At 50.2% G+C, this 15,523-nt stretch overlaps 1 protein-coding gene across 2 annotated transcripts in view; it reads right to left on the bottom strand.

Moving 5' to 3' along the window:
- SACS (sacsin molecular chaperone) overlaps positions 1-15,523 on the bottom strand; it is a 90,273-nt gene that overhangs the window by 59,018 nt on the left and 15,732 nt on the right. The gene's annotated exons all lie outside the window — the stretch shown is intronic.

Genomic DNA, 15,523 nt, shown 5'->3' with positions numbered 1-15,523 from the left:
TTTACTTTCTCCTTGCTTTAGAATACACTGAAAAAAACTCTCAGGTTTACCTAGGCATATATCTTTGTTAAAACTATGTCACCAAACTGAGGAGCATGTTGGGCAGAATACTTTTGCCTTGGGCTGGATTAGATTGCAGTGAAATTAGCTAGACTATAGCCAAGCTTTCCAAGGGAGGATTCAAAATTTTGCAGTTCTACTTACATTTTTTTAGGTCAGCCTCCATGTTATGCTACTATAAATACTTCACATAGTTTTTAGAAATAAAGTGTAACCATTTCCTTTCAATCAAAATAACAGAATTTACTATACTTGCAACCTGAATAGTGTACAATAAATGCAAGACTTCCGCTGTCAAGCAGCACAAGTTGAGTCATTCTATATGTATGTAAAATAAAGCATATTTCATCTTTGGCATGAACAAAGCTATGTCCAGCTTCATGTTTGTTTGGCAATTGCTGCTTTCTCCTTCTTAGGCTGTGATAAAGCCTTTTTTTCCAATCTAAAAAGATGTGAATAGGTTCTCCAGTCCCTCATGCTTCCTTCCATCCCTTTGCAAACACTGTCCCATTCCAGTACACAAGTTCATCACAGACAGAAGGAAAATGATTGTGGGAAACCTTATTAAACTACTGGCAACCAAACACTGTTTTGTGCTGTGGAAATATAACTGCTATTCTCTGTGTTTCGGGCTAGGCTAGCAGGTCCTTTCATCAAAACCTAATTCTATATCTATGTCTCCAACAAACACTCTAGAGATCCACACAGGAACTACAGCATAAAAATACATATGAAAAATTATAGGATTATTTAGTTTTGATCATTTTGCAAAGAATGTTAAAAAAACAGCTTATAATAGAAATCTACTGTAATTACAACCTTGAGAGAATATGTCCCATAATTAGTGAGTGACATAGTTTCCTGATGCTTGTTCTTCACTGCCATGCTTAGTCTAATATGAATGGTCCTTTATGATGTTGATCTGGGGAAACTTTGTTTTTACTTCATTTGTGGTTTTGTGCCCAGTACTGTACATGACCTGCATGCTGACAAAGAAATAGGCCAGTTTAGCTAGAGAGCCTGCCCCAGCAGGGCTCAAGGTGATGACGTGTCCCTAGGCACTAGTGGGATCTCCAGACCTACCCTTACAGTTCCATCTGCAAATCACCTGTTAAAACACAAACTGAAACATTAGCCCACTGGCTCCAACTCCCCGGCACACTGGCTAGCTGAAATTCCCTGTCTGAACAGAGTCTCCTGCTCTGCCAGTTCTCAGCTCCATACTGGTCTCTCCCTGGGATAGCAGGACCGTTTTCTGGCTTTCCTTGCCAGGCAGTCTACTGTAGGGCTCCTTCCCCTTTGGCCTCCAGGGTATACTGCCCTACTCTCACTCAGGGCCTGTGCTTATATAGTTCCCCAGCCCCACCCCCAGCTGATCACCTGCCTCCCTGAGCTGCCATAGGCGCTTTTGGATTTGGCTTGCTGGAGCAGCCTCAGGGTGGCCCCTTGCTGGTAGGTCTTCCGCTGTTTCTTTGCAAACTTCCAGCCTGTGATGCTGCCTCCACTGGCTCTGTGGTGAATGTTTCATCTAGTCTTTTCTACCCTTTAGTCTTTGCCTGATGGTTTGGCTGGCCAGCAGGCTCCAGAGTTTCCTCCCTCTTCTCAGCAGTGGGGCATGAGCCACATTACACCATGTTTCCAGATCACAAACCTAATAAAAATCATGATGTCATCCACAGTAGGGAACAGAAACAAAATCTGGTTATCAGCTACCAGATACAAACGCATCTGGCTCTCTAGCTCCCTGATTAGCACTATCTTTACTGCCTGACATGACTATGTAGGGTCTTTCTGAGTTCAGGCAGGGCTAAGCAAGCATGGAATATAGGCTGCTGTCTATTCATAGATTCATAGATGTTAGGGTCGGAAGGGACCTCAATAGATCATCGAGTCCGACCTCCTGCATAGGCAGGAAAGAGTGCTGGGTTCAGATGACCCCAGCTAGATGCCTATCTAACCTCCTCTTGAAGACCCCCAGGGTAGGGGAGAGCATCACCTCCCTTGGGAGCCCGTTCCAGACCTTGGCCACTTGAACTGTGAAGAAGTTCTTCCTAATGTCCAGTCTAAATCTGCTCTCAGCTAGCTTGTGGCCATTATTTCTTGTAACCCCCAGGGGTGCCTTGGTGAATAAAACCTCACCAATTCCCTTCTGTGCCCCCGTGATGAACTTATAGGCAGCCACAAGGTCGCCTCTCAACCTTCTCTTGCGGAGGCTGAAAAGGTCCAGGTTCTCTAGTCTCTCCTCGTAGGGCTTGGTCTGCAAGCCCTTAACCATACGAATGGCCCTTCTCTGGACTCTCTCCAGGTTATCCGCATCCCTCTTGAAGTGCGGTGCCCAGAATTGCATGCAGTACTCCAACTGCGGTCTGACCAGCGCCCGATAGAGGGGAAGTATCACCTCCTTGGATCTATTCGTCATGCATCTGCTGATGCATGATAAAGTGCCATTGGCTTTTCTGATGGCTTCGTCACACTGCTGACTCATGTTCATCTTGGAGTCCACTAGGACTCCAAGATCCCTTTCCACTTCCGTGCTACCCAGCAGGTCATTCCCTAGGCTGTAGGTGTGCTGGACATTTTTCCTCCCTAGGTGCAGCACTTTGCATTTCTCCTTGTTGAACTGCATTCTGTTGTTTTCTGCCCACTTGTCCAACTTGTCCAGGTCTGCTCGCAGCTGTTCCCTGCCCTCCGGCGTGTCCACATCTCCCCATAGCTTTGTGTCATCTGCAAACTTGGACAGAGTACATTTCACTCCCTCGTCCAAGTCACTGATGAAGACATTAAAGAGTATCGGTCCAAGGACCGAGCTCTGCGGGACCCCACTGCCCACACCCTTCCAGGTCGAAACCGACCCATTCACCACGACTCTCTGGGTGCGACCCTCCAGCCAATTCGCCACCCACCGGACTGTGTAGTCATCCAAGTCACAGCCTCTTAACTTGTTCACCAGTATGGGGTGGGATACCGTATCAAAGGCCTTCCTGAAGTCTAAGTATACGACATCCACCCCTTCTCCTGTGTCCAGGCATTTCATAACCTGGTCATAAAAAGAGACACTATAGTCTCCTAACATGCACAATTTTTTATACACAGGAATTGTCTGCGATTGCACTTATTACATCTAGACAAGGGAAATAATTTATAAGAATAATTTTATTACCTCTGTCAGAGCCCATTAATTGAATGCCTATGGCACAGTGGAAAACTCCGCCACACTGGAAAACTCCGCCACAGTGGAAATCCCACCAAGTCCAACAGCCACATCATTCAAACGAGCACCACCCATTGGCCGGTTACAAATTATTCCCACTTGGCAACTAGCAATTGGCTTGCTATCCATATAAAAGTAAAAGCAGTTTCCGCCCAAGTTGGAGAACTCCCCACGCATCCTGGAGTAAACTTGGTGGACTGATCACCCACCAACAACTCCCCGTCACCGACCTTCCTGACGTATCCCCTCCCTGTGCACTCAATAAGCCGTTAAAGGAACATCTCGTCTCGTCTCAGAGAATTCTCGTTACGTTTGTAACTGCAACTTAAGTTAACTTTCTTCCTGCGCTGCACACATCGGCAGCATGAGTAAACGATCTATTTGTTACCAATACGCATCCGTGCCTAATTCCACTCCATTCGTCAAAGTACCCACCTGACGTTCCGGGTTCCCAGCCAGAGCCCGGCAGCCGGTCGGCCACCACAACCTCTAATATAAGTATAATGATTTCTATATAAGGGCTAAAGACAAAAGTTACACATAAATCAGTTTAAGTCATTAGAAACTGGTTTAAACCTGCAACAGAACAGAAGTTCAGTGCACATAAACCAGTTTCAAAATGGCTGAAACTGGTTTAAGATAAACCTGGTTGAATGTAGTATCAGACTTAACTGAGTTGGGTCAAATTGGTTTATGAAACTTCTGTCCCAGACCCCTTGCTGGTTCAAGTTAAATCAGAGTCCCCCAGCATCCCAGCATGCTTTCCAGCCCTGGGCTGGGATGTTCTGTCTGTTCCAGAGAGCAGGTCTGACAGGAGAGCCCCTGGCTGACAGGAGGGTGGGGCAAGCCCAGTCTGCACGGTGGGAGGGGGGAAACTGCCCTCCACAGCAAACCCTGGCTGGGGTCTGGGGCCAGGGAGGGGGATTAAACTCACCATCCCCTACTCAAACTTACTGCTGGCTGTGACTGTGGACCCAGAGGCTCCTGGAAGCAGGAAGAGGAAGTGATGAGCAACCCTTCAGTCTTTTGTGATTTTGGGCTCCAAATCCTAGAGATCTCGGGGGCATCAGAAAGAGGAAGGGTGCCAGGCTCTTCTCAGTACAGCTCTTTGGCCGCGTGGATCTTGGATTGGGGAGCGGTGCTGGGAGCAGGGCTACAGGGAGGGCTGTAGGTACCCAAAAATTCGCTGTAGACTCTCACACCCTCCCAGCACTGCGGGTGCTGCCCAGCCCAAGAACTACATGGCCAAAGAGCTGCACCAGGAAGAGCCTGGTGCCACCCCAGCCCCGGCCTGTCCCACCACACATGCAAATCTGGGGGCACATGACCCCCATGCCCTCCCGGGCTGCATGCTCCCCCTCCCCACATCCTCAGATGAGGCACTCACAGCTCTGTCCTGCACCATGCTCCTTGCTGTGCAGGGTTTGCCCCTGCTCCACTCCCCCCATCACCGCTGCATGCATGCCCCTCTCCACCCCTGCTTCAGCCACCAGAAGCCTGCGGCCAGGCTGCCTTTTTGCCCTACCGCTGCCTTGCATGTGGAGGAGCTAAACCCCATTAGCTTCCCATTCTGCCACCTATGCCGCCACACCCCTGACACTAAGGGAGTGGGGCCCCAGCCAGGCCAGGGGAGGGTAGGAACCCAGGCGGCTCATCCAGGCACACAGGGAGGCTCCCGCCACTGCATGCACTCTGACGGAGGCCTGGAAAGCACATGTCCCCCCTTCTGTGGGCGGGGCTTACAGTGCAAAGCTCAGCATGCAGCAGCAACCACCTCTGCCCTGTACACAGATCCAGAAGTCACGTGGCCCCTGGACCTCTGCCAGGATGCAACCAGCACAGAGGCACACCCCCCGCCCCACATGCCCCTAGACGAGCCGCTTGAGCTCCCATGCCTCCCCGGCCCAGCCAGGGCTCCACTCATCCCTGCCCCAGCCCCTGCCCCACCCTATTCCCTACCTCACCACAGGGTAGGAGGGCGCAGAGGGGGATCACCCTACTCACCTGGCCCAGCCCTGGTGGCAGGGGGTGTGGCTCAACCCAGCCACATGCATCCTGCCAGTTGGTCCCCAGCCTGTACTCATTCATGGGATTATTCTGTCCTAAGTGCAGAACTTTGTACTTCTCCTTACTAAACCTCATGAGATTTCTTTTGGTCCAATTCTCCCATTTTGCCAAGGTCCAACAGACTTGGAAGTGCAGACTATTTCTAATGGTAACAACTGTGATTTTAGATCCAGCAGCAGAAGATATCAGCATAGGCCTGACTACCTTGACCAGAAGCATTGACTTTTACTTTCTCCCCAACAACAGAAAGTCAGTTTTTGCTGATTTGTGCTGCCATAAACTTTTCTCTACTAGATTTGTCATTTGTTTGGATTTGTATAAAGTGCATGTCATAACACTGAGGAAGAATGGGGGCAGGTTTATTCTGTCAGATAATTATCAGATTTGCCTTCTGCAGAAGGAATTTACATTTCTTGGAGACACAAATGTTATATTTCAGGAGCTGAATATTTATATGGTGTAGAACATTGTGATAGGGGGCAAGCTCAGGGCCGGGTCTCATGTTGGCTCACTCACCTGTCTAAGTAGGACAGTCCACCCAGTCTCACCTGCAACAACTTGCTGTTTTTTAACCTGGTGTAAAATGTGTGAGACTGCCAATTTAAGACCCTGATGCCTAGGGGTTTACACATGGTTCTGACTTTCCTTTACCATGTCCCATGCCTCACAAATGGCATCCAGTTTATTATTGCACCTCAATGTAGTGACCCAGTGGGGTCCTGAGCCCCAGGAAGAAGGCTAGGACCTATTAAGAACAAAGCCTAGCTTAGGCATGGGGCTAACAGCTTTTAGGCCTACAAAGGTGTCAAGCAAGCCCTGGAGTAGATCTGGCAGGGGTGAAGCCAGGGCTTAGGAGAGCCCCTCATGCAGCATTGTGGGGGTGCTAGGCCAACCCGGATTAGGGTGAGGGCTCTATGGTGCAACCCAGAAAGGACCCCTCTGGAGTATGAGGGTCAGCAGCTGCTAAGCTGACTTTCTGATCCTTCACACTGGTCAATGCAAGAGGGCCAGGACCAGATGACCAAAGAGCAAATAAGCCCAATGTGAGGGGCAGGCCAGTGCCATGGTGAGCTATCTGATACCCCGACTCGCCTGGAGGTGGGGCCAGAGCCCACAAGGGCTGAAGGTCCCTTCGATGAGGGGATATCACAGACAAAGTGGGTAGGGGTCAGGCAAAAAACAGGCTATTATGAACTCCGAATGGGGTCAAGGTGAGAGAGAGCCCAAGTTCATCATCCAGGAGCCCTAATGAGGAAACTAGACCAGGGCAGGTAGGCCTGCTTGGTCCTGGGTATGACCGGAAACTTCACCCTGCCATGGAAGGGTGGTCTGGTGGTGCTGTCTGTGGTGAGACAGTCCCCCAGAAATGCCAGGCCAGTTACCTCCCCAGTGAAAAGTGGGTAGGGGCGCTTGATAACTCCAGCCCCCACCATCCAGTGGATCATTAAGACCGGAGGGTAGTGGGACCAGGCACACCTGGAAAGAGGCACCTGAGCCCAGTGTGAGTAGTGGGGGCCAGGTATGTTTGCCAAGTAGCACCCGAGCCTCATGTGGGGGCGTAAGGCTCCAGTGGCCCTTGTCGGAAGAGGCCATAGTAGTGAGGCCCCAGAGAAGGGGTGGTGAGTCCTAGGCCCCACTGGGGCCGCCCTAAGGTGAAGGCACGAATGGAAGCCCCAGGAGGGGGCAGTGAGGTCAAAGTTGATCTTCAGATGCCTGAGGCCGTAGTTGAGCCTGAAGCTGAATGACGCGGCTCAGTGGGAGTCATGGGTGGAAGGGGTGAGTAGTAGGCCCTAATGAAGCAGGTGAGAGAGACAAGTTACCTGGAGAGGGGCTTGGGTCAGAGCTCCACCCAGGGTGAAGCAAATCGGTGGGTAACCATTCAGATGAGGGTCACAAGAGGGCCTGAGAGGCTGTGTGCCAGCCAGCCAAGAAGTGTGAGTAGGCATGCCTGATGGCCTACGTGGTCGCTCAAGGGAGCAGGGCAGGTTGGGTGTGGCCCAGTGAGGGGCAGCATGTAAGAGGCCTGGTGAGAGAGGGTGGAGTGCAAGAGGCCCCAGTGAAAGCGGGGCAGTATGAAGAGGCCCAATGGGGCACAGCGAAAGGACGGATGCATAAGGCCTCACAACAGGCTGAGTTTGGCCCAGGCACAAGCTGCAGCAAAGAGTAACTCTAGGATGTCATCTGTGAGGCATGAGACACAATAAGGGAAGGTCAGAGTCATGTGTACACCCCTAGGCATCAGGGTCTTAAGTGGGCAGCCTCCCGCATTTTTACAACCAGTATCTTAACAACAAGGCATGGCAGGAGAGACTGGGAAGGCTGCCCTACTTAGACAGGTGGATGGGCTGACCTAAGACCCAGCCCCAAGCATTGCCCCCTGTCACACCCAGCTTCAGGCCAGGCCAAACTCAGTCCACTATTGGGCCCTCACATAGTGCCCCTTTCAGTACCACATTCATACTGCCCCCTCTCACTGGGGCCTCTTCCATTTCACCCACTGTCACTGGGCATCTTGCAATCTGCCGCTCACTGGGCCACTCTCAACCTTCCCTGCTCCCTTGAGTGACCCCCTTGGGACATCAGGCTTGACTACTCTTACGCTAGCCCTGCATATGCAGCCCTCTGAATCGTTTGTGTCCCCCTACTCTACATGGCATAGTCCATGTGCCCAACACTGGGAAGATTCTGCCTCTAGCTCCTCACTAGGAGACTTTCCATTTTCACATACTCATGGAGGTTGGCCCATGTGCTGCCCCTCAGGCCATCTTCTGGCCCTACTCAACACACCCCCTGGTGCAGCCCTTCAGACCAGTCTTCAGTCCTACACCTTGCTTACACACAGTCCTTCATGTCGTAATGATGCCCCCTACTTTGTGCAGGCCCACCATACATTTCCGCCCCTGCTCTGGGGCCACTTTCCTACCCTCTCTCCAGACCATGTTACTGCCCCCTCACTGGGGCCTCCTGGGTCTTACACCCCTGTGGTGCTCAGGTGTCTAAAGACGTGCTTGGCTCCCATGCCTGTCCCTAAGTCTGGGTGAACCACCAGGATGTGGGGGCTGGAGTTTTAAGGCACCCCTCCTTTCCTTTCACTGGGGAGGCAACTGACCTGGCATTTCTGGGGAGCTCCACCACCAGGGGTAGCCCCACCAGGCCATTCTTCCCCAGCAGGGTGTAGTTTTCAGTCATACCCAGGACCAGGAACCTCCTCCCATCCCCATAGCTCCTGCTCTTACTCCCAAGGTGTTCGTGAGCAGCAGCTCAGCCAGGCAATGTTCCTCCAGCTGCCAGCAGCTGTGGGCCTAGATCTAAAATGGCTGCCTCATCAGGGTTGACCCATACCTGCCGACTGCCTGTGCTCAGCCTTAAAGTGGCAGGCATCCATAGTTTCATAGTAGGTACGGTCAGGAGGGACCTGAACAGATCATCTAGTCTGACCCCCTGCCACAGGCAGGAATGAATGCTGGGTTCACAAGACCCCAGACAGGTGATCGTCCAACCTTCTCTTGAATTTGCCCAAGGTAGGGGCGAGGACCACTTCCCTGGGAAGTTGGTTCCAGATTTTGGCCACCCTAACTGTAAAATATTGTCTTCTGATCTCTAACCTAAACCTATTCTCCATCAGCTTCTTACCATTGTTCCTTGTCACCCCAGGTGGTGTTAGCGAGAAAAGCGCTCTACCTATTTGCTGTTGATCTCCCCTGATGAATTTGTAGGCAGCCACCAGGTCCCCCCTCAGCCTCCTCTTGCTGAGGCCGAACAGGTTCAGGTCCCTCAGTCTCTCCTCGTAGGGCCTGTCCTGCTGCCCTCTCACCAAGTAGGTGGCCCTGCTCTGAACCCTCTCCAGGCTGGCCACATCCCTTTTGAAGTGCAGCGTCCAGTACTGGACACAGTACTCCAACTGCAGCCTGACCAAAGTCGCATAGAAGGGGAGTATCACCTCTCTGGACTGGCTTGAGATGCACCTTTGGATGCATGACAAGGTATGGCTGGCCTTGCTGGCTGGGGTCTGGCATTGGCGGCTCGTGTTCATCTTGGAGTCAACAATGACTCCAAGATCCCTTTCCACCTCTGTGCTTTCAAGAGGGGAACTCCCCAGCCTGTGGATTCCTTCTCCCAAGGTGAAGGAAAGAGCCTTGCCACAAACATCGTTGTCTGATAATTTGATTTTAAAGTGAAATGCAGACGATTTCCAAGGGTAACTACTGTGTTTTTAGATAACTTCACTTCATGAGTAAGCTTTAAAATATGCCCTTCTAAAAGCTGCAAGTTCTGGTCCATTACGGTACAGCATAGTTCAAGCAATCTTTTGGATCCCAACCTCTTGATCAACATCATGGCAAATCCCACAGGAACATAACTTCTTTGTAGATTGAATGCCACCTGGATCCTCTTCTTGTTAGATCTAAACTAGATACTCAGTTCATGGTCTTCATGGGTGATTGTATTGCAACACCAAAGCTTTTGGCAACCATGTAATTGCCAACCTTGTAGCGGCATTTCTTAGTAAATGTATTTCATAATCTATTGTTCTTCCAACCAATCATATCAGGTACCAGTTGTGACAGAGGGAATTACTGGGTTTTCCAACAAATATTTTCACTGAGGAGCCTGTCCTGCATCTTAATATGAAACAGCTGAATAAGACTTGAGAATAAAAATCATCAATTCCTGAAGCAGAGGTGCTAAGAAAGGCTGAAAGATGGTTCAGCCTTTCTCAGCATCCCTGCTTCAGGAATTGCTTGTGTATATAGACACTTTGTGTCAGTTTGATGTCATGTTGCTTGTGGATAGGCCAGTAAAGGCTCTAAAACATGGTGGTGACTGAAGCTAGGACCACATTGATGACTGGAGTGGTGCAGGCACCAAGGCACACGGTTGACAGCTCATGTTCGAAGCCATAGCAGAAGTGCTTATTGGACTTGTCAGATCCCAGTAAATTCTGCTGAATACCTTGTCACAAGGACATGAGACAGGAAAGTAAAGCTATTGTGTCTTCTAAGTATCTTCCACCACTGTCTCTGAAACTTTTTAAACCCATTGTACATATCTTGCAACCTACTCCTGGTGCCAGTTTTACCAGCATCTGCCAGGGCCAGGAGCTGAGGAAGTAAGTTGGGGTGGAGGCAGAGGTGGGTGGGACCTGGGGGCGGTAAATTCCCTACATGGGGTCATTCATCTGGAGGTGGAGGGTCTGATGCTAAAAACAACCTTTGGTCCAGGAGGGAGAGAGCCCCTCCACCCCCCGAGCCCTCCTGCAGACCCTGCTAGCCCCCCTGATTCTGCTAAACACTTAGTCATAGATTCATAAATTCATAAATTGTAGAGTTGGAAGGGACCACAATGGATCATTGTGTCTGACCTCTGCCCCTGGCAGGAAACAGGACTGAGGTCAGATGACCCCAGCCAGGTGACTGTCAAGACACCTCTTGAAGACCTCCAAGTTAGGGGATAGCACTACCTCTCTTGGAATCCCATTCCAGATTCTGGCCACCCTTACTGTAAAAAATTTCTTCCTAATATCCAACCTAAATCTACTTTCCACCAGTTTGCACCCATTATTCCTAGTTACTCCCTGGGGTGCTCTGGCAAATAAGGCATCACCAATTCCCTGTTGTCCTTCCTTGATAAACTTATAGGTGGCTACAAGGTCTCCCCTCAGCCGTCTCTTGTGAAGACTGAAGAGATCCAGATCTCTCATCCACCCCTCATAGGGTCTTTCACGTAGGCCACTAATCATGTGAGTGGCCCTCCTCTGAACCCTCTCCAGATTCACCATGTCCCTCTTGAAGTGCAGCGCCCAAAACTGGACACAGTACTCCAACTGCGGCCTGACCAATGCCACATAGAGGGGGAGCATCACCTCCCTTGATCTGTTGGTCATGCATCTGCTAATACATGACAAGGTGCGATTGGCCTTGTTGACGGCCTTGTTACACTGCCAGCTCATGTTCATCTTGGAGTCAACTATGACTCCAAGATCTCTCTCAGCCTCTGAGCTGCTGAGAAGGTCATCACCCAACCTGTAGGTGTGCTGGGAATTCCTCCTTCCTAGGTGGAGTACCTTATATTTATTTTTGTTGAACTGCATCCTATTTCATTCCACCCATTGACCCAACCTGTCCAAGTTGGCCTGTATCTGCTCCCTGCCCTCTGGCGTGTTAACTTTGCCCCATAACTTGGTATCATCCACGAACTTGGAGAGGGTGCTCTCCACACCCTCGTCCAAATCGCTGATGAAGATATTAAATAACACTGGTCCAAGAACCTAACCCTGCAGGACCCCACTGCCCACTTCCTTCCAGGTTGAGAATGATCTGCCCACCACCACTCTCTAGGTGCAGTCTCTAAGCCATGTGGCCACCCACCTGACTGTACAGTCATCCACTCCACAGCCTGCTAGCTTCCCTATGAATATAGGATGCAAAACTGTGTCAAAGGCCTTCCTAAAATCCAGGGAGATGACATCAGCCTCAGCTTCTGTGTCAAGGCAGTGTGTGACCTGGCCATAAAAGGCTATGAGGTTTGTCAGGCAGGATCTACCTGTGACAAACCCATGCTGGTTTCCTTTTAGCATCATTTCCCCTGCTGGGCCTTCACACATGTGCTCTTTGATGATTTTTTCCAGTATTTTCTCAGGGATAGAGATAAGACTGACTGGCATAAAGTTACCCAACTCATCCCTTCTCCCTTTCTTAAAAATGGGCACCACGTTGGCCCTTTTCCAGTTCTCAGGTATCTGGCTGGAGCACCACGAGTGCTCAAACAGCCATACCAGCGGCTCAGCTATGACACTGGCCAGTTCCTTCAGCACCCATGGATGGAGGTCATCCGGGCTGGCTGACTATCCAGCCCTTCGAAGTGCTCCTTAACTAAGTCAGCACTAACCTTTAGTGTCTGGTGCCTTTTGGGCATCTGTCTATGCTCAAGATGGGGGAATTGTCTTGTTCAGTACCAAGTACCTTCTAGACTCCATTAACCCCTGAAGACCCTGATAGACCCCCCCCATCCCTCCAAGCCCTCTGCAGACATGCTTGCCCCCACAATTCCACCAATCACACCTCCTGCTTCCCCTCACTCCATCTCCCAGTCCCCTTGCAGAACCTACCTACCCTTCCAATCCCTCCTGCAGACCCCTGGGGCTCAGCACTGGGTGCATCAATATGTGAAATTAATGCAGCATAAACTCCAGTACATATCACACTGGAGTTTATTGCTCCCAGATACCACATTTATATGCATGCCTGGGACCGCAGCATGTTGAGCCAGGTCACAAAAGCCCCAGCTGCCAGGAGGTTCTGGGGGGGTCAACCTGCCAGCTTAAGTCTGGATGACTGTTTTACAACCTGAAACATTTAATTTGAAAATAAAGTTCTCTTATTCATTCATTAGTATCAGTTATTTCTGTTAAAATGGAAGCCTTGCTTATAATGTAGCTTAAGGATATTAGGGCTTCCAGCAGCAGTAGGAAGGTATGACTCCCAAATAATACCAAATCACCTTTTGTTTGAAGTCACTTGACAACTCATGCTTTAAGTACTTAGGTGAATTTGGACATTGCAAGTGTTGTTTGACTCAGTTTTAATTGTGACTTTTTTTCTGATGCTGGTTATGGTGTCTCATTTCCTGAGCTAAACTACCATGTTATCTGATTCTGTACAAAGTAAATTTTTTCAATTAAGCTTTAAAAGATATCGCTAGGATCCACCTTTACAACCAAGAAATTCTCTATGACAGTTTCTCTTTCAAAGGGGCCTGTGCAAGAAAGGTGTTTTCCCTGTATAATGCATTGTATGATTCTATTCTGGGAGTAAACAGAGAAGACTAGAGTCCCTGCTAACCAACTCACAAGAATGTAAAACCTCTTTGGGTGAAAATATACACCTTTTACATGCATGCCTGGGACCGCAGCATGTTGAGCCAGTATACAGCAGCCCCAGCTGCCAGGAGGTTCTGGGGGGGTCAACCTGCCAGCCTAAGTCTGGATGACTGTTTTACAACCTGAAACATTTAAGTTGAAAATAAAGTTCTCTTATTCATTCATTGCATGTCCCTAGAACTCAGCCCAGAAGGATAGAACTGGACTGAAGTTAGATTATTTCTGCTTTGCGGGTTCTTTGGTAGTGGGTTTTGTTTGTTTAACATAGGATATAATTAACTCGCTAAAATATCATTTTTTCTTAGATTACAAATGCACACATTAAAGACTCTTAATAGCAGTCAGATTCTCATATTTTAAATTGTGTGTCACATAAACTAAGATTAACGTTTCCTTTTTCTTTAAGCCTATTTTTCTCCCTGTTCGGAGACAAATGGTTAAGGCAGGATCATTGGTGACATGTAGGGGGGTGCAAGTGGGTGCATGTGCACCCCCTGAGATTGGCGGTGCACGCCCTATGAAAAGCACTGCCAACGTTGCCAGCAGCACCTGTGGGCAGTTGCCACTCGCCACCTCTCCCCCCCTGCCAACACTGCCAGCGGCATCTGTGGGTGGTCACTGACCACCAGTCAACGCTCGCCACCACACCCAGAAACTACAGTGGTCGCCTGTGGGAGCTCCCCACTCACTGCCGACACGCCCCCACTGCTGACACTACTGTCGCTGCCACCTGCGGGCAGTCATCAGGCTCCCCCAACCTCCAGGGGCACATGTCGTTCATGGGCAGGATGATTAGAGTTATGTCTGCTCTGTATCCCTAGTGAATCATAGAATCATAGAAGTAGGGTCGGAGGGGACCTTGTAGATCTTCAAGTCCGACCCCCTGCCTTGGCAGGAGGAAAACTGGGCTCAAGTGACCCCAGCCAGGTAGGCATCAAGCCGCTTCTTAAAGAACCCCAGGGTAGGAGCCAGCACCACTTCCCTTGGAAGTTGGCTCCAGATCCTAGCCACCCTAACTGTGAAGTAGTGCCTTCGGATGTCTAATCTAATCCTACTCTCCAACAATTGGTGGCCGTTATTCCTTGTTATCCCGGGGGGGCGCTGGGGGAAACAAGGTCACCTACAAACCCTTCTGATCCCCCCTAGACAGTCACAAGGTCCCCCCTCAGCCTTCTCTTGTGAAGGCTGAACAGGTTCAGGTCCCATAGCCTCTCATTGTAGGGTCTGCCCTGCTGTCCCCAGATCATGCGGGTGGCCCTCCTCTGCACCCTCTCAGTGTTGTCCACATCCCTCTTGAAGTGGGGTGCCCAGAACTGGACACAGTACTCCAGCTGTGGCCTGACCAGTGTCGTGTAGAGGGGGAGGATCACCTCCTTGGCCCTACTTGAGATGCACCTGTGGATGCACGATAGGATCCGGTTAGCCCTGCCAACCGTGACCTCGCATTGTCGGCCCATGTTCATCTTGGCATCAGTGATGACTCCGGTAGCCATCTGGGGGACAGTGATCACCTAATAATAAAATTCAACATAAGACGGCGAGTGGGTAAGGTAACTAGTAGGGTGAAAGTGCTAGACTTTAGGAAAGCTGATTTCAATGAACTCAGGCGATTAGTCAAGGACGCACTGCAGAGTAGGAGATTTGAAGAGATGGAAGCCCAAGAAGGGTGACTGTGCCTTAAGGAAACGATTCTTCAGGCACAAAGCAAGATGATCCCCGAGCGAGGCAAAAGAGGGAAAGGGGCCAGGAAGCTTCCCTGGCTGACCAGAGAAATCCAGAGCAGCCTAAGGGACAAAAGGGGAGCACATAAAAAGTGGAAACAGGGAGAGATCACCAAAGAGGAGTATACCTCCTCTGCTCGTGCTTGTAGGGAGGCAGTTAGACGGGCCAAAGCTACCATGGAGCTGAGGATGGCAACCCAAGTAAAAGACAACAAGAAATTGTTTTTTAGATATATTGGGAGTAAAAGGAAGGCCCAGGGAGGAATAGGACCCCTGCTAAATGGGCAGAAACAATTGGTGACGGACAGGGGGGACAAGGCTGAACTCCTCAATGAGTTCTTTGCCTCAGTGTTCCTAAGTGAGGGGCACGACAAGTCTCTCACTGGGGTTGTAGAGAGGCAGCAGCAAGGCGCCAGACTTCCATGCGTAGACCCTGAGATGGTGCAGAGTCATTTTGAAGAACTGGATGCCTTTAAGTCGGCAGGCCCGGATGAGCTCCATCCAAGGGTGCTGAAGGCACTGGCCAACATCATTGCAGAGCCACTGGCAGGAATATGTGAAAGCTCGTGGCGCACGGGCTAAGTC

This window comes from Alligator mississippiensis, chromosome 1 (genome assembly GCF_030867095.1).
Source record: "Alligator mississippiensis isolate rAllMis1 chromosome 1, rAllMis1, whole genome shotgun sequence".
NCBI classification, from domain to species: Eukaryota; Metazoa; Chordata; order Crocodylia; family Alligatoridae; genus Alligator; species Alligator mississippiensis.
This window is presented reverse-complemented; position numbering and strand designations above follow the sequence as displayed.